At 44.1% G+C, this 18283-nt stretch overlaps 1 protein-coding gene across 1 annotated transcript in view; it reads right to left on the minus strand.

The window, feature by feature from the left end:
* wdr5 (WD repeat domain 5) overlaps nucleotides 1-15111 on the minus strand; it is a 59420-nt gene extending 44309 nt beyond the window's left edge. The window contains exon 1 of the mRNA XM_072566112.1: nucleotides 14965-15111. The gene's annotated coding sequence lies outside the window, so the exon portion shown is untranslated. The remainder of the gene's footprint in view (nucleotides 1-14964) is intronic.
* Between the last annotated feature and the right edge of the window lie 3172 nt (nucleotides 15112-18283).

Below are 18283 nucleotides of genomic sequence, written 5' to 3' on the forward strand. Positions count from 1 at the left end.
GATCCTGTGATTGCAATAAATGGTTGAACAATCCAGAGTATGCTAAAAGTTAGACTAATGACCAATTTAAGATAATCAGTTGCATTCTTATATGATTCACTTCTGTTTGATAGAGGCAACAAACACTGACCTGCCTCTCAAAACAGAAGAAATGTGTGCAATCCTCGTATTTTTGTGGGATGGTCCAGGGGTTTGGGGAACCTATAGTATGTCACAGCTTTCTCCACATCAATACCAGAACCAATTAGATTCTACTCGCCAACCAATCAGCACTGGCTGTTTTGCTATACTATAACCTGATGCGATTGTTTGCAGTTCAGTAACCTTCGCATTTGTTCTGGTGAGCTTGAGACAAAAACCTTCAATGTCTCTTCTTATCAAGAAGCATTGATAACCTTTGCAGTTAGACTCAGTGCCTCTATTTATGAAGCCTAAGATCCCAGATGCTTTGCTGAGCACTTTCGCAGGATGTCTTACTACCTTAAATGTAGGTCAAACCGTGGGTACCTGGCTCTACACACACTTTTGTCAGAGTGCATTAAATTGATACTGCCTCGATCTATTCCTTCCCTCAAAATGCATTACCTCACATTTCATCTTAAAATTTGTTTATTTTGGCCTACTCAACTTGCATATCTTCATCCTGTTGCAGTCAACTGGTATTATCCTCACTTCCCCACGAGGGATGTGCCATCTCTGCTACTGTTTTGTTAGCATTTGTGTCCTTGATAAGTGAGTCAACAGCATTCTTTTCAAAATTTCTTCACCTCCTCAGCTTTAGCTATTGGCTTCCCCTCTTTATTAAAACCACTCAACTTAATCAGCTGCAAGCTCTCTGAACATATTGCCACTGATATGGCTTCTGAGCTTCTTGCAAAAAGTGCCTCTCAGTATCTGCAGCACCACACTGTCCATTATCCCACCCATTAACCCATCTCCCCGGTCACTTGCCCACTCTGGGATTGGACATAAAGTTCAGGACAGCTAACCTGTACTTTAACCAAGAATGGTCCCAGACTGTTAGCTGACTGTTGAGGAAAAATATTGCCTCTAGGAGTGCAGAATTATTAAAGTTTAAGTGTTAACCTTTAGTCCAATAACATAGGCAAATACTGCAAGTGACAATTCCCCTATCAAACCATCACCTACAGGTTCCAATGCCAACAGCTCCAAACAGCAGCAGTGGAGTCAGCTCTCCTGACTCTTTAGTCGAACCTATATCAAACCTGAGTGACCTGCTCAGCTAAAATTGCATACTCACATCCAGTCAATTATGCAGAGTATCTCCTTCAGTCTCAAGTAAACTGAACTTCTTGACCCCTTTTTACAAATCATTCTACCTCCTTCCAAACCTACACAGAACACACAAAGACATTCAACAACTCAGACAGAGGAAATTTACCAAGGACAGGGAACGGAATGGGTCTGTTGTGGCTGCCAAGGCTCAAGTGTGGACAAAGTACTGTATCAAGTGGATAGCGTGAGAATAAAAGAGTCATGTGCACACGTACACAGGTTGGAGTCAATCGGCTGAATGCTGGGGGAGTGGCTACCCTTTAATCGAATTCTGTTCTTGCTCCTTTTTTTGCTACAGCACTTGCAAATCCAGCATCTATAGAAATATACACTGTACCGGAGATCAGAGTCCTACTCTATAGGACAGGATTGTCAGGGATGCAAAGTCACATATCCCATTTTATGGTATTAAATACTGCGTTGGCCCAACTCTTTATTCACAAATACTCGGAGAAGCTTTGGAACATTTAAAGTGTTTTAATGTATCAGTGTGAAAAAGGTACAAGGTGCTGGGTGGGCAGGGTAGCAGCTGAACAGGGCACTGAGGTCAGGTCAAGGAGCACGGCATATAAAATATAGTGATGTCTTGGAGTCAAATCCTGGGGAGACGGACATTCACAGGTGGAACTCACAAATGACTGGAGATTCTTTAGTACAAAAAACTGCCAAAGAAACTCAAATATTCTATCGTGCTTCAAGATGCAAACACAACAGTCAAACTAGCACTTCAACCAATTAATGAGGAACAGCCACAGACAGATAATATTACTGGAGGAAATAAATGTCAAATAAATGAGGCTATTAGTCCAGATAAACGAGAATAATGTCAAGCAAGACCAAGTAAAAGGAAATATTCAAATTGACAATGAAGAGACAAAGAGACAAGAGACTAGGAATACAAGTGGAATGTAACTCACCTCGCGACTCCCCAAATCTTGTCCACCATCTGCAAGGCACAAATCAGGAAGGAATGGAATGGAATACTTCCCACTTGCCTGGGTGGGTGCAGCTTCAACAGCACTCTAGAAGCTGGACAACATCCAGGACAAAGCAGCCCACTTGATTGGTACCACATCCACTCCCTCTGCCACTGAACCTTAGTAGCAGCAGTGTTGTATTATCTACAAGATACACTGCAGAAATTTACCAAAGATCCTCACACAGCACCTTCTAAACCCACATACACTTCCATCCAGAAGGACAAGGGCAGCAAATGCAGGGGAACGTACTACCTTCAAGTTCCCTTCCAAGCCATTCCCTATCCTGACTTGGAAATATATCGACGTTCCTTTACTATGGCTGGGTCAAAATCCGAGAATTCCCTCCCTAAAGGAATTGCAGGTCAACCCACAACAAGTGGACTGCAGCGTTTCAAGAAGGCAGCTCACCACCACCTTCTCAAGGACGTTTTCCAGAAGTAGGGGTGCTGTTTTAAAATTAGGGGGTTGCCCTTTTCTGACACAAATGAGTAGAATGCTCTTCAGAGAGGGTATCACAGCTACAGAAGTTACCATTGTCGAGGTGGGTCTGCCTACTGAGTCAGTATGGGTGGAAATTAGGAACAGTAAGGGAGCAGTCACCTCATTAGGGGTTTACTACAGGCCCCCCAGTAGCATAGGTCAGCAGATTTTGGAAAAGTGTGAATGTCATGGGGTTGTTTTTTTAAGATTACTTACAGTGTGGAAACATGGCCTCATCAACTTGTCTAGTAACATCCTCAAAGAACTCAATAAGATTTGTAAGGCATGACTTGCCCCCCACAAAGCCGTGCTGACTGCATTTAATCAAGCCATGCTCTTACAGCATGGCCAATTCACCTAACCTGCACATTTTTGGACTGTGGGAGGAAACCGGAGCACCCGGAGGAAACCCACGCAGACACGGGGAGAATGTGCAAACTCCACACAGTTAGTCATCTGAGGCGGTTGTTGTAATGGGTGACTTTAACTTGCCCAATATTAATTGGACCCTCCTTCGAGCAGATGGTTTGAAAGGAGCTGTTTTTGTAAGGTGTGTTCAGGAGGGTTTCCTAACTCAGTACATTGACAGGCCGACGAGGGTAGAGGCCATTTTGGATTTGGTGCTCAGCAATGGGCTGGGTCAGGTGTCAGATCTTGCGGTGGGAGAGCATTTTGGTGACAGTGACCACAACTGCCTCACATTCTACATAGCTATGGAGATGGAGATAAGCAGGCACGATGGGAGGATATTTAATTGGGGAAAAGGAAACTATGATGCTATCAGACGTGAGTTGGGAAGCATGGACTGGGAGCAATTGTTCCATGGAAAGGGCACTATAGACATGTGGAGACTGTTTAAGGAACAGTTGTTGCGTATCAATCATAAACGTGTTCCTCTGAGACAGCAAGATGGGGTAAGATAAAGGAACCTTGGATGACGAGCGTGTAGGAGCTTCTTGTCAAAAGAAAGAAGGCAGCTTACGTAAAGTGGAGGAAGCTAGGGTTTTGCTCAACTCTCGAGGATTACAGACAGGCGAGGAAGAAGCTCAAAAATGGTCTGAGGAGAGCCACGAGAGGGCAGGAAAAAGGCTTGGCAGGAAGGATTAGGGAGAATCCAAAAGGCATTTTACACGTATGTGAGGAATAAGAGAATGATCAAAGAAAGAGTAGGGCTGATCAGGGATAGCATAGGGAACTTGTGTACAGAGTCTGAGGTGGTAGGGGAAGCCCTAAATGAGTTTTTTTGCTTCTGTCTTTACGAAAGAAAAAGACCTTGTCGTGAATGAAACCACTGAGGAGCAGGTGTGCATGCTGGAACAGATAGAGATTGAGGAAGCTGATGTGCTGAAAATTCTGACAAACATTAAGATTGACAAGTCACCAGGGCCAGACCAGATTTGTCCTCGGCTGCTTTGGGAAGTGAGAAATGTGACTGCTTCGCCGCTTGCAAAGATCTTTGCATCCTCGCTCTCCACCGGAGTCGTACCTGAGGACTGGAGGGAGGCAAATGTAATTCCTCTCTTCAAGAAAGGAAATAGGGAATTACAGACAATTACAGACCAGTCAGTCTCACATCTGTTGTCTGCAAGGTGTTAGAATGGGTTTTGAGGGATAGGATTTATGACCATCTGGAAAAGCATGGCTTGATTAAATGCAGTCAACATGACTTTGTGGGGGGCAGGTCATGCCTTACAAACCTTACCGAGTTCTTTGAGGATGTTACTAGACAAATTGATGAGGGTCGAGCGGTGGACGTGGTGTATATTGACTCCAGTCAGGAATTTGATAAGGTTCCCCATGGTAGGCTCATTCAGAAGGTCAGGAGGAATGGGATACAGGGAAATTTAGCTGTCTGGATCCAGAATTGGCTGGTCGACAGAAGACAGCGAGTGGTAGTGGAAGGAAAATATTCTGCCTGGAAGTCAGTGGTGAGTGGTGTTCCACTGGGCTGTGTTCTTGGGCCTCTACTCTTTGTAATTTTTATTAATGACTTGGATGAGGAGACTGAAGGATGGGTTAGCAAGTTTGCAGACAACACAAAGGTTAGAGGTGTCGTTGACAGTATAGAGGACTGCTGTAGGCTGCAGAGTGTCATTGACAGGATGCGGAGATGGGCTGAGAGGTGGCAGATGGAGTTCAACCTGGATAAATGTGAAGTGATGCATTTTGGAAGGTCAAACTTGAAAGTTGAGTACTGGATTAAAGACAGGATTCTTGGCAGTGTGGAGAAACAGCGGGATCTTGGTGTGCAGGTATACAGATCCCTTAAAATTGCCACCCAAGTGGACAGGGTTGTTAAGAAAACATATGGTGTTTTGACTTTCATTAACAGGGGGATCGAATTTAAGAGCCATGAGATCTTGTTGCAGCTCTATAAAACTTTGGTTAGACCGCATTTGGAATACTGTGTCCAGTTCTGGTCACCTTATTATAGGAAAGATGTGGATGCTTTGGAGAGGGTTCAGAAGAGGTTTACCAGGATGCTGCCTGGAACGGAGGGCTTATCTTACGAAGAGAGGTTGACTGAGCTCGGACTTTTCTCATTGGAAAAAGAAGGAAGAGAGGGGACCTAATTGAGCTGTACAAGATAATGAGAGGCATAGATAGTCTCTAGCTATCAACTCTTTCTCCCAGGGCAGAAATTGTTAACACGAGGGGTCATAGCTATAAGCTGTTTGGCGGAAAGTATAGAGGGGATGTCAGAGGCGGGTTCTGTACGCAGAGAGTTGAGAGAGCATGGAATGAGTTGTCAGCAGCAGTTGTGGAAGCGAGGTCATTGGGGATATTTAAGAGACTGTTGGACACGCATATGGTCACAGAAATTTGAGAGTTCATACATTAGGTTTACCTCACATGAGAATCAATGGTCAGCACATCATGGGCTGAAGGGCCTATTCTGTGCTGTACTGTTCTATGTTCTAATGTTTTACTCAAAGGGCTTTCCAGCGCCACACTGTCTGACTCTTACTCAGGATTGTGCGACTTTTAAACTCTGCTTCAGAGATCGGAACAAAATTCTAATAAAGGGTAGCCACTCCTACAACATTCAGCCTATTGACTCCAACTTCAGAGGCAGGGTCTTTGAACATTTTTAAGACAGAACAGGTAGACCCTTGTTAGACCGAGGAATCAATGGTTGGAGGGTACATGGAAATGTGGAATTCGAAACACAAACAGATAAGTCAAGATCTTATTGAATGACAGAGCAGATCAGAGGGGCTGAATGGCCTACATCTGCTCCTCATAAGTATATTCACATGCAAATGGTGAAGAGCTACAGTGACAGCTGAAACTGACTGGTGAGCAAAACAATCAAACTTTAAGAGGAGACATTGGATGGAATATTAATTACACACAAGGAAATCAAATCAGTTCTCCTCAGCTGAAAGCTGTTCACGATCAGCTGGCAGCTCTGTCCCAGGCTCCTGTCAGCAAACTAAAGAAGAAGAAAGAGAAAAAGGAGAAAAAAAAAGAAGGAAAAACACAAAGTGAAAGTGGAGGAGGAGGACAAGAAGTTCAAGACCTCTCAGGTGACCAAGCAAGCACAGTGCAAGAAACACAGCAGCAAGAAGCCCAGCAGTGCAAACTCACTGACACCCAGAAACTGCTGCAGCAGCAGTGATTCTCTAGATAGTAATATGAATTGCAGGCATGGGAAATCTGTGGATGTCAAGTAGAAAGAGCACATAACTAGAGCAGTAATTGTAATCCAGAAATGCTGCGGAGAGACCAAGATAAAGTAATAGGTTAATATCACGATCTCTGAATCTTTGTGAACATGGAGGTGATGCCAGAGGACCTGAGAGTTGCTCATTTTACACTTCTCTGAAATTGAAAGAGTAGAGGAGCCGGGTTCACGTTATTGGCGGGGCCAAGGGCCGGGTTCACGTTCCTGTCAGGGTGAGGAGCTGGCTTAACATTATTCGGTGGGGTGAAACGCCTAGAGTCCATGTTAAGGGATAAAATTAAATTGTATATTGAAAGAGGTGTGTTAATTCGGTATGGATTAATAAAAGACTAAATAAAACAAAGATTTGCAGATGCTGGAGATTTGAAACAAAACAGAAATTGCTGGAGAAACTCACCAAGTCTGGCAGCATGTATGGGGAGAAAGCAAATGTAACGTTTCAAGTCTGGTGACTCCATCAGAACTGAGAGCTGCAAGGAGAAACTGGTATTTGTGTAAGACAAGGTGGAGACTGCAGGGACTGTTTGCTCTGGGACAATATGGTCCACTCCTCCTCCATTCCCAATACCTCCTCACATTTCCACGGCACTTTCCCATGCAATTGCAGAAGGTCTAAGACCTGCTAATAACCTCCTCCATTTCCAAGGCCCCAGACACATTCCAAGCGAAGCAGCAATTGACCTGAGCCTCATACAATTTAGTCTACTGTCGTCACTGTTCACACTGTAGTCTTCTTTACATTGGGGAGATAAAATGCAGACTGGGTGACCACTTTGCAAAAGACCTCTAAACACGACTGAGCTTTTGAGCCACAATGTTAAAGCTTCCTTTTAGCAAAATATTAATAGTTAACGGTTGGGCTGGTGACTTCAACAACATATAAAACTGAACAACAGGTTGCAGGTGAAAACCTGAAATATTGGAAACAACCAGCAAATCTAGTAACCAGAAATCCTGGTAATATCCTGGGGGCCCAGGTTCGAAATGCATCATGGTAGATAGTGGAAGTTAATTCAATTAAAAACACCCAGGAATTTAAAACAATGATGAATGTGAAGCCCCTGTTAATTGTTGTAAAAACCCATCAGTTCACAAATATCCTTTAGAAATGGAAAAGATGCTGTCCTTACTCTGGTCTGGCCTATGGATGACTCCATACCCACACAATGAAGTTGACTTTTAACCACTCTATACAATGGCCAAGCATGCCACTGAGTTGCATCAACAGCTGAAAAGTCTCAAAAAGAATGAATGCAGATGGACCACCTGGCATCGACCTTGGCACAGGAAACAACAATGGAAAATACAGCCCTGTTGATCCTGCAAAGTCCTTCTTACTAATATCTGGGGATCATGCCAAAATTGGGAGAATTGTTTCACAGATGAATAATTCAACAGCCTGACCGAGTCAAACACATGGGATCAGACCTGATGGATACGGCCATCACCATTCATGGTGATATTCTAAATCACCAGCAGGACAGACCCGGTAGAGGTGGCGGCACAGTGGGATACAGCCAGGAGGGAGTGGTCCTTGAAGCGTTCAAACACTTATCTTCAAACACTGAAGTTTCATGGCATCAGGTTAACCACAAACAAAGAGACCAAATCCTCCCACAGCTGATGCTTGTGCTCCTTCACGTTGAACACCACGCAAGTAGTACTGAGGGTAGGGATATGTAGTCTAGGTGGGGGACTTCAAGATCCATTCTGAAGTGTCTCGACAGCACTACTACTGACAGAACTGGTGAGTCCTAACAGATACTGCTGCTGGACTGAGTTTGCAGCAGGTGGTGAGGGAGCAAAGGGAGAAACAAATTTGACCTCATCCTCGCCAAACTACCTGTGCAAATGATTAGATTACTTACAGTGTGGAAACAGGCCCTTTGGCCCAACAAGTCCACACCGACCCGCCGAAGCGCAACCCACCCATACCCCTAACTTAACACTACGGGCAATTTAGATTAGATTAGATTACTTACAGTGTGGAAACAGGCCCTTCGGCCCAACAAGTCCACACCGCCCCGCCGAAGCATAACCCACCCATACCCCTACATCTACATTTACCCCTTACCTAACACTATGGGCAATTCAGCATGGCCAATTCACCTGACCTGCACATCTTTGGACTGTGGGAGGAAACCGGAGCACCCGGAGGAAACCCACGCAGACACGGGGAGAACGTGCAAACTCCACACAGTCAGTTGCCTGAGGTGGGAATTGAACCCAAGTCTCTGGTGCTGTGAGGCAGCAGTGCTAACTGCTGTGCCACCGTGCCGCCCATGACAATGCATTTGTCCATGACAGTATCAGAAAGTGTAACCACCATACAGATTTGAAGAGATAAAATCTCATCTGCACATGGAGGATACCCTGCATAATTTTATATGATATGATGACCATGCTAAATGGGATGATTTAGAACACAAATTAGCAACTCATCAGCGGCAGCTGAATTTTCACATACATAATCTGCAACCTAACAGCCAGCGCACACCCATTCTATTGTTACCATTAAGCAAGAAGCTCAAAGTTGAAAAGTGTGGTGCTGGGAAAGCACAGCTGGTCAGGCAGCATTCAAGGTGCAGGAGAGTCGACATTTTGAGCATAAGGTAGCTGGGAATGCGATAAGTAGATGGGAGGTGGGGAAGATGGTGATAGGTCAGAGGGGAGGGTGGAGCAAATAGGTGGGAATGAAGATGAACAGGTAGGACAGTTCAAGAGGTGGTGCCAAGTTACAGGATCTGGGATAAAGTGGGGCAGGGGAAATGAGGAAACTGGTGAAATCAATATTGATCCCGTGTGGTTAGTGCCAAGGGAGAAGATGAGGCGTTCTTCTTCCAGACATCAGGGGGCTCTGGTTTAGCAGCAGAGGCAGCTAAAGACTTGCATGTCTTTGGCAGAGTGAGAGGGGGAGTTCAAGTGGTCGGCCACAGGGTGGTGGGGTTGATTGGTGTGTGTCCCCCAGAGTACTAGGAACAGCATCAGGCATACTTAAAATTGAAATATCAACCAACAAAACAGGACTACTTGCATGCTAAACATCAAGCAGCAAATGATAGAAAAAGTTAAGCAATCCACCAACCAACAGATCAGATCTAAGTTCTCCATTCCTGTTGCATCCTATTAAGTAACAGACTAGAGGTGGTGGTTCTATAAATATCTAAATAAATATAAATATCTAAATAACCCCAAATTTAACTATGGAAGGACCCATATATCAATGCAAAAGATAAGGCTGAACCATTTGCAATAATCTTCAGATGGAACTGCCAAGTGGATGATCTATCTTGACCTCTTCCAGAGGTCCCTAGCATCACGGATGCTGGTCTTCAGTCAATTCAATTCAATTCACTTCACATGGCATTAGAAAAGCTTGAAATATTGGATAAGACAAAGGCGATGGACCCTGACAACGTTCTGGTACACATCTCGAGTACTATTGCCAAGTCTAGCTGCTACATTAGAGTTAAAACACTGGCAGTGATCTGGCAATGTGAAAAGTTGCCCAGGTAAGACTTGTACACAAAAAGTAGGATAAATCCAAATTTACCATCAGTCTACTCTTGATTATCAAGAAAGTGATGGAAGGTGTCATCAACAGTGCTATCAAGTAGTGCCTACTCAGTGATACTTAGTTTCGGTTCTGTCAGAACCACTCAGCTCCTGACCTCACTACAGCCTTGGTTCAAACATGGACTAAAAGAGCTGAGTTCCAGAACTGAGGTAAGAGTTACAGCCTTGACATCAAGGCTGCACTTAACAGAGTATGGCATCAAGAGCCTTAGAAAAAACTGGAATCAATGAGTATTGGGGAGCAAACTCTCTGGTGGCTGGAGTCATACCGGGCACATGGGAAGATAGTTGTGGGTTGTTGGAGGTCAGTTATCTCAGGTCTCGGACATCACTGCAAGTGTTCCTCAATGTAGTGCACAAGACTAACCATCTTCAATTGCTTCACCAATAATCTTTCATTCATAAGGTCGAAAATGGGTTTGTTTGATGATGATTTCACAATGTTCAGCACCACTCTGACTCCTCAGGTACTGAAGCAGTTCACGATCAAATACATTACCTAGACAATATGCAGGTAAGTGCAAAGTATCAGCAAATAATATATAGGTTACTCAAGTGTCAGGCAATGACCAACTCCAACAGGACACAATCTAACTATCACCAGTTGATTTTCAAATAGTATTACCATCACTGAGTCCTCGACTATCAACATCCTGTGATTTACCAGAAAGTGAACTCGACCAGTCATATAAATAGTGGTTATAAGACAAACTAAGAGGCTAGAAATCCTGCAACGAGGTAACTCACTTCCCAACTTCCCAAAGCCTGCCCACCATCTACAGTCCCAAGTCACATGCATGATCGACTCTCCCTCCCTGCTTTGATGAGCACAGCTCCATCAAACTCGAAACTTGACACCATCCAGTACAAAACAGCCTCTTTGATTGGCATTACATTCACAAACATTCATGCTTACCAAGTTCTGAGAAGGTTTATAGCTCAGGTTGAGGTTCTGGATGCAGGTTTACTCACTGAGCTGGAAGGTTCGTTTCCAGATGTTTCGTCACCATATTAGGCAACATCATCAGTGGGCGTCCGGATGAAGCACTGGTGGTGTAGCCTGCTTTCTATTTATGTTTGGGTTTCCTTGGGTTGGTGATGTCATTTCCTGTTCTTTTTCTCAGGGGGGTGGTAAATGGGATCCAAGTCAATGTGTTTGTTGATAGAGTTTCGGTTGGAATGCCATGCTTCTAGGTATTCTTGTATGTGTCGCTATTTGGCTTGCCCTCGGTTGGATGTGTTGTCCCAGTCGAAGTGGTGTCCTTCCTCATCTGTATAAGGCTAGTGAGAGTGGGTCATATCTTTTTGTGACTAGTTGATGTTCATGTGTGGCTAGTTTTCTGCTCGTTTGTCCAACGTAGTGTTTGTTACAGTTCTTGCACGGTATTTTGTAGATGACATTTTGTAGATTCACTCTTACCACCCTCAGCATTCAGTTGTTGCAGTGTGTACCATTAACAAGATGCACTGCAGAAATTCACTGAGGCACCTTGCACTTTCCAGACTCATGACCACTACCATCTAGAAGGACAGAGGCAGCAGATACATGAGAACACTACTACTTGCAACTTCCCCTCTAAGCCACTCACCAGCCTGACTTGGAAATTACATCACTTTTCCTTCCCTATTACTAGTTCAAATCCTGAAATTCCTTCCCATCAGCATTGTGGGTCTACCTACAGTACATGGACTGCAGCTGTTCTAGAAGGCAGCTCACTACCACTTTCTCAAGGGCAACTCGGGATGGGAAATAAATCCTGGACCAACCAGCAAATGCTTACATCGCACAAATGAATTTCTAACACCAGTAGAGGCTGTGAATTAAGGGAAAGGATGGTATTTGTATTTTACAACTTGGCCCATTGTCAGGATTGTAACTGAGGATGAGGCAGGCGAATACACATTAGAAAAATTTAGAAACATTTGCACTCTGACACATTTTGGGAGAGGGGAGAGTTAAGAATAAGGGGAAGAAATATGCACTCAATGGTGAAATGTTAAGAGAAGTTAAAAAAAGGGTGAAGTGTTTGACACACAAATCTCTAAACAGGTGGAGAACCAATTAAGCTCAACAGTATGGAACAGTGTAGCACCACCCCAACTGGTGCATGATGCACATTGATTAAGTGAAGTATCACAATTTGATAAATTGTGGAGCTGGAAAAAGCACAGTAGATCAAGCAGGATCAGAGGAGCAGGGGAGTTGACGTTTCAGGTCAGAACCTTTCATCAGGACTGGTAAAAGATTATCACCTTAAACATCAACTTCCCTGTTCCTTCAAAGCTGCTTGACCCGTGCTTTTTCCAGCTCTACACTTTATCGACCTGATATTCCAGCATCTGCAGCCCTCACTATCTCCAAGTACCTCAATTTACAAAGGAATGAAATGGCTGCAAGTGTTTGTATTTTTAGGAGAGGAAAGGAGTCAAAACAACGGCACTTTTAAAAGGGAGGACAGATGATAGGCAGCACATGGTCAGTGAATAGGAAGGGTTTAAAGTGATTTGGGGCAAGTGCTGGCAAATGGGACGAGATAAGGTTAGGATATTTGGTAGGCATAGGCGAGTTTGGACCAAAGGGTCTGTTTCCGTGCTGTACATCGCTATGACTGAGTCAAAATGCCAATCACATTATATCTGCCGTGCCAGAATTTGCAGGTACTGAACTTCAGTGATATAAACAGAACTTGTAGGGTGAAATTCCTTTGACAGTTACATCAGTCTTACAGATGATTCTCTCAAAGCTGCCTTCTCTACAGAATGAACCCAAAAACGATGCCACAACAGGCAGCTGAGGAATAACCAAGTAACTACATTAGATAATTTAATACTGGAGACTGCAAACCTCCATCTTGCAGAGACCAGTACAGGAGTTGGGGGGGGGGGGGGGGGGGGAGAGGAGGATGTGGGAGGGTCATGCTACCCACCCCAAACGTCCAGCTACTTCAATATATTGTTTAATAATACCATCTACCTATCACACCCTTAACGGCTTGACTTGGCCAACTACAGTTCCACAGGTGCCAGGCAGCCAGAACATGTCTCAAAAGTTCTTTCAATGAAAGGTCGTGAATAGAAGGAAGATACTTATCAGAAAAGCATCACAGCTAATCCTGCCCTTACCCAAGGTTTACGTACAAATAGAAAACGGATCACAATTCCAAACTGTTTGTCCCTTTGCTCATTAGCCTCCAAGAGAACCCAAGGGCCTTCAGCCCAATTAAGCTCTTCCTGATATCAAACTTGAAATATTGTAAACTGCAGAATTTCAAGAGGACATGGATCAGTTGGTGAAGTAAACTCATAATGTGCAATGAAGAGGAAGGTGAAGTGATTGATTTTGGCACAAAGAACATAGAGACAACATAAACTAAAGAGCACAATTCTAAAAGGGGTGCAGAAGCAGGACCCGATATACTTGCATTAGTCTTTGTCGGTGGCAAGACTAGTTGACAGTGATTTACAAAGCACATAATATTCTGGAATTTATTAACTGGGACATAAAGTACAAGAGCGAGTGCGATGTGCAACTTGCACAGAATAGTAGCTCAATTTTGTGTCATTAGCTCTGGGCCCAACACGTAGTCGTAGAGATGTACAGCACAGAAATAGACCCTTCGGTCCAACTCGTCCACATTGACGAGATATCCTAAATTAATCTGGTCCCATTTGCCAGCACTTGACCCATATCCCTCTAAATCCTTCCTATTCATATACCCATCCAAATGCCTTTTAAATGTTTTAATTGTACCAACCTCCACCACCTCCTCTGGCAGCTCAGTTCATACACACACCACCCTCTGCGTGAAAATGTTGCCTCTTACATCCTTTTTAATTTTTTCCCCCCTCTCACCCTAAACCTATGCCCGCTAGCTCTGGACTCCCCTACTCCAAATAAAAGACCTTGTCTATTTAACCTATACATGCTCATGATTTTATAAACCTCTATAAGGTCACCCTTCAGCCTCTGACACTCCAGGGAAAACAGCCCCAGCCTGTTCAGCCTCTCTCTATAGCTCAAATCCTCCAACATGGTCAACATCCTTGTAAATCTTTTCTGAACCCTTTCAAGTTTCACAACAGCCTTCCAACAGGAGGAATACCAGATTTGCACACAATATTCCAAAAGTGGCCTAACCAATGTCCTGTACAGTCATAACATGACTTCAAGAAGAATGTGGCAGTGTTGAAAAATGTGCATGCAAGATTTTATGAGAAATGGCTACAAGGACGATGAACTTCATTAACAAAGTCTGACTGGAGAAACTGGGGCTCTTTTCCTTGGCAAAAAGATAACCGAGGGGAGAATTAGAAGTCATTCAAACTCATGAGGAGTCACAGTGTTGATAGAAACTAATCCCACTTGTGGGTGGATTGAAAATGAGGATGCATGGATTCAAATAGATGCACAAAAAGCTTTTACACACCATGAGTGGTTAGGATCTTCAATGCACTACCTGAGAATGTGCTGGAGAGGTCCAATGAAGGAGTTGTAAAGAGAATTAGCCTGTATGTGAAAATGAATAATCTGCAGGGTTGCAGAGGTGGTGGGAGAATGGCACTAAGTGCAATCAATGTGTTAACATACGTCCAATAGGCCGAATGACCTCCTCCTGCACAGTGACCATTGTGAGAGCTGCAGGGTCACCCACCCCACAATGTCCTGATGGGGGGTCACAGGTCGAATGTAATGTAATGTGAGGGGTAGGGGTAGGGGTGGGGGTGGGGGTGGGGGTGGGGAATAGGGGACACGAAGGTTGGGGATAAGGTAATGAGGAGGGCTCGATACACGTTCCGGCTCTGGGAGCCGCTGAGGCGGTCAGGGGAGGGGGGAGACTGAGCCTGCAGGAGATGTAGGGATGGGTCTAGGCCCCGGGAAACCGGCGTTCAAAGCCCTGAACCCACGTTAAGCCGGGCCTGAGCCTCCACTACCACCGCTGTTACCTGGGCCTGCAGCCGCCGCCGCTCTCCCCGTGCAGCCTGGGCCTGCCGCCGCCGCCGCCGCTGCTCTCCCCGTGCAGCCTGGGCCTGCAGCCGCCGCCCCTCTCCCCGTGCAGCCTGGGCCTGCCGCCGCTGCTCTCCCCGTGCAGCCTGGGCCTCGGCCTGCCACCGCTGCTGCTCCTTCTGCTCGATGTGGCGGGAGCGCCCACTGCGCTTGCGCCGTTCCAAACCCCTGGCATGTGACAAAGAGCCGAAAAGGCCAAGAGAGAACAATAGGTGAGAGACTCCAGCCACAGAGCCCCACTGGAAGTAGACCTCCCAAAGAATAAAGTTAAAAATCACACAACACCAGGTTATAATCCAACAGGTTTAATGGGAAGCACTAGCTTTCAGAGGGTCGCTCCTTTATCAGGTGATAGTGGAGGGCTCGATCCTAACACACAGAATTTATAGCAAAATTATACATTGAAAAATTAAGCCTTTCATCTGTTAGAACACAGTGATAGTTTCACTTCTTTCATGTGTAAATCACAAAACCTTTTTTAAAGTTACATTCTCTGGTTAGCTGCTAACAATGGTGATAGCTAGACAATATGTTGAAGGTGTTAGCCCCCTGTGTTCTCTGTCTATGCCATGATGTTTAGGTTGATTCTAATCTAAAAAAAGTGAGATAACAGAGTTTTACATAAATTCATGCAGATGATGGAAACAAATTGAGGAGTAAATTACACATCATTTCCAATGCGTGGGTGGGAGCGGCAGGGGAATGAAGAACCAGTCTATGGTCGCTATGATTGCTTCGTCAACCGTTATCAGACAAAAAAAAACTGCAAATGCTGGAATCCAAAGTAGACAAACAGGAGGCTGGAAGAATACAGCATGCCAGGCAGCATCGGGAGGTGGAGAAGTGGACGCTGCAGGTGTAAATCTTCTTCAGGACCCATTATACTGGGAAGTCTCTTCGAAGGATGCCAACATTGAAGAAGGTCTCTGCCTCCCTGAGAGATGCACTCAGTGAGTCCCTTTCTCACTACCATAACACTGTGACCTCCTTAGCCCTCCAGCTCTTTGGCCACAGTGCCATTCCTCAGCTGCTATCTTTGCAACTTACACATGCCTCAAGGCCTCCGAGTACATTTTAAACCCTCCAAATTTGGACCCACCTTTGATGCTCCATACTTGCAATACCTCCACAAACAATTCTCTCTCTGGAATCTCTGCTCCACCGTCTTGGCTTTGTGGAGACACCTCCATTCCCTTGCCTCATCCCTCACCCAGCCCACTGCCACCTCCCTTTCCCAAACGTGTGGAGGACCTCAACTATACGACATCCAATGGCGAATCCACCAGCTCAACAAGTCCTGAAGAAGGGTTACACCTGAAACATTAACTTCTCCATCTCATGATGCTGCCTGGCTTGCTATGTTCTTCCAGACTCCTGCCTATCTACTTTAGTCAACAGTTATGTTCAGAAAGTAGAAGCAAGAGGCTGTTTAAGCTGATTTTAATTTGTTTTTAAAAACAATAGAGATGTCTGTGTATGGGTGTTTGTTGAGAGGGAGCGTGCAGTATCCAAGAACACAGTGGTGGCCTTTCAAGACCAGTGGGCATCACAGAGACTGGGGCGCATAATCGGAAAATAACATTTTGATGTAATATTGATAAGTTTCCATGAATTTTTGATTTTGTTACTATGCCTCACCAAAGGATATTGAAACTGTTTATTTTAAAAGAATCAAAAGTAGAGGTGAAAATCGAAATACATTTGGAAGTCCATTCACAATAAATATGATGTACTACTTGAAGAAAATAAAGAAAAAGGTCAACGTAACATTGGATCTCAACAGTTTGAACATCAGATGATACAGAGTCCACATTTGAATATTACGTACAATTCTGGGCATCACATCTCAGAGTAGATCTTGATTATGGAGACAGTACTCCGTCATTTAAGTAAAGGATGTGTCACTGATTAGGCCAACATTTATTGCTCATCCCATTAACAGTTGACAACATGGATGTGAAGTTGGAGTCACATGTATGCCAAACAAGTTAAGGATGACATATTTATTTCTGTAAAAGGCAGTAGTGAGCCAGTTGGGTTTTTACATCAATTGACAATGGTAATTCGGTTTTTATTTTTTAATCAAGATTTTTACTCAATTCCAATTTCACCATCTGTCAATGGTGAAGTTCAAACCCATGTCATCCAAGCTGGATTACGACAACACAGTCATTATTATTAGCCAACATCTCCCCATGTTAGTGAAGCAGTTCTAGGATTCTGATCCAGCAACAGTGAGGGAACAGTGATATATTTTCATGTAAGAATGGTGTTTGGTTTGGAGTGAAACCTGCAGATGGTTGTCTTTCCTGGTGTCTTCCATCCTTGTCTTTCCCCATGATAGAGGTCACAAGTATGTTAGGTGCTGTCAGAGGAGTCTTGGTGAATTTCTGCATTGAATCTTGTAAATTATACTCACTGCTGTAACTGTGCATTGGTGGTGAGGGTGTAAATTTTGAAAGTAATTTACCACAGAACTCCAGTCCTCTGACCTCTGGATGCACAGTTTCTACATAGCTGGTCCAGTTCAGTTGCTCACTACTTATCATCTTAAACTGCAATTGCCGAGATCTTGCTGCATTTGGACATGGACTGCTTCAGTATCTGAAGAGTTGTGAATGGTGATGAACATTATGCTTGGCTCCAGTTCTGTGTTCTTTTTTAGTGCAGATAAATAATGATAACCATTGAAAAGATGCAAGAGGCTGAATGACCTCCTAATCCCAAAACAAGAGTGAGGGCCTCTCCATATTCACCTTATTGCATATAATGTTAAACATTATACCTGAGGGTAGCAATGCTTGTTTAGCCCACTGACCCCATTCACACCCTCCTGAGCTATGAGCATAAACTCACAGTCTGTCAGGAACAATGATCACAGAACAAGATTTATGATGTCCCCAAAATGGTTGAGTGTTTGGACAAGTCTTTAAAAGGTCTCAGCATAAAAATAATACTTTACCACCCCCTGAGAAAAAGAACAGGAAATGACATCACCAACCCAAAGAAACCCAAACATACAAATAGAAAAAAGGAATCATCAGCAGTACTTCATCTGGAGGCTCACTAAAGATGTTACCTAGAATGGTGACGAAATGTCTGAAAATGAACCCTCCAGCTCAGCGAGCAAACCGACATCCAGAACCTCAACCTGAGCTACAAATCTTCTCAAAACTCTATAATACTTCACCTTCTGAAGAGTAAATCAGTACAGAGTTTCATAACTTGGTGATTTCTGTTTTTTGTGTTTTAAAATTT

This window comes from Chiloscyllium punctatum, chromosome 49 (assembly GCF_047496795.1).
Source record: "Chiloscyllium punctatum isolate Juve2018m chromosome 49, sChiPun1.3, whole genome shotgun sequence".
NCBI classification, from domain to species: domain Eukaryota; kingdom Metazoa; phylum Chordata; class Chondrichthyes; order Orectolobiformes; family Hemiscylliidae; genus Chiloscyllium; species Chiloscyllium punctatum.